This window comes from Trachypithecus francoisi, unplaced genomic scaffold, assembly GCF_009764315.1.
Source record: "Trachypithecus francoisi isolate TF-2019V2 unplaced genomic scaffold, Tfra_2.0 Lachesis_group13, whole genome shotgun sequence".
Classification (NCBI taxonomy): Eukaryota; Metazoa; Chordata; class Mammalia; order Primates; family Cercopithecidae; genus Trachypithecus; species Trachypithecus francoisi.
In genome coordinates, this window is record NW_022681458.1 from 52,831,997 (window position 1) to 52,833,695 (window position 1,699).

At 31.0% G+C, this 1,699-nt stretch overlaps 1 non-coding gene across 1 annotated transcript; it reads left to right on the forward strand.

The window, feature by feature from the left end:
- The first annotated feature begins 460 nt into the window (after positions 1–460).
- LOC117095487 lies at positions 461–521 on the forward strand. The gene has a single exon (XR_004442026.1). It is a non-coding gene; the product is annotated as a U7 small nuclear RNA (small nuclear RNA).
- Positions 522–1,699: the final 1,178 nt, after the last annotated feature.

The window sequence follows — 1,699 nt, forward strand, 5'->3', positions numbered from 1 at the left end:
TGTATGTTCTAGAAGCAAAAATCAACCCAGTTTGTGTGATGCCAAAATTGGGGACCTACATACAGTGCTTAGAAGTGTCCAGAGGATTAGAATGGTGGAAGAGCTTAGACAAGAGAAAATTCAAAATAATTAATGCATCATCTTCTTCCACTACAATATCGTAAGAAATTATTGTCTAACCTAATGGTCTTTCCCAGTAGTACTAAGATCCATTTATTGTGTTTCATTTTAAGTTTCCATATGTGGTTTTGGAGACATTAACAAATTAGCATTATATTCACAAGTATTGCCCATGGCAGTTGAAGAGTATTTTGAAATTTTAAATAATTCATATTACTTTTACTTTGTTTTTCTGGGAGGCTAGACCAAACATATTTGAAGTGTATTTTTGATTTTTTTAAATTGGCAACTAGATAGATATTGATATAATAAGATACTATTTAATTTCCATTAGTTTGATTAAAAATTTAGCTTTATTTAATTTGTCTAGCAGGCTTTCCGGCAAATACCAGAAAGCCCCCCCCCAAAAAAAATTAGCTTTATTTAAATAATTTTGATTTAAATATTAAATATTTGTTGATTATAATTCCCTTTTCTCCTCAAAATTCTAATAGATGATTGTGAAATTAAAAATCTTTTTTTGGAAAACTGTGTAAATATAACATAATCATTTTTATGTTTTACATTTATATTTTTAATACAAGTAGTAAATTATGTGTATTTTAATACAATCAATTTTTATTTTGTGTTTCTATATTATTATACAAAGTGTATTATGCTGAAATGGGAATAAGTAAAAGTAAATTTTATAGACTAAGTGAATGATAATTTGTGAGTTATCTGTATCTTGATTTTAGTTCTGTTCCCTAAAAAATGTCAGATCACTGATAGAATGCCTAGACGTACAATAATGATTCCATTCAGTCATCCTTGATATTATTTTGACTTTCAGTAATATACAGACTATGGCTTTACACAACTATTTTTAAATTATGTTTTTCTGAATGTTAAGAAATTGAATTTATTAAGAATTTTGAATTTATTAATAATTTTGAATTTATTAATGAATGAATTTGTTAAGAAGCAAAGATAAAGCAAACTTTATTAGCAGCTTGTTGACTAAACTTACAGCCTTTAAATATTTAGCCATATTCATGTAGCCTCTGTTTATTCTCTTGGTCAGGACTCTAAAAATAGTAGAATTGGGCATGTTGATGATGACGACAGTCTAATTGTCCAATAGGTGTTGAGGGAGGATTTCAGTGTCATTGCTTGCAAATATAAAGAGGGGAGTGACACATGAGGCTGATATGAGGCAGATCAATTCAAGATCTTTGCGCGTGTGTGTTCAAGTGCTGCACAAGCTTGAGGGCTCCAGGGCATATATCCATAGGAAAATCAGACAGTTTTGATGAAAAATTGATAAATTTAAGGATTGAGAGAACATTTTTTTTTGGTCAACAACAACAAAAATATAAAGACACTTTAGACTCTCCAAGAAATATACATGCCCTACCAGAAAGTCATGAATCAAATCAAAAAGTAGTGTGATTTACAGCAACTAATGGAGCACAAAAAGAAAAAATTGGCTGGGCGTGGTGGCTCGTGTCTGTAATCCCAGCATTTTGGGAGGTTGAGGCGGGTGGATCTCCTGAGGTTAGGAGTTTGAGACCACCCTGGCCAAAATGGTTAAACCCCA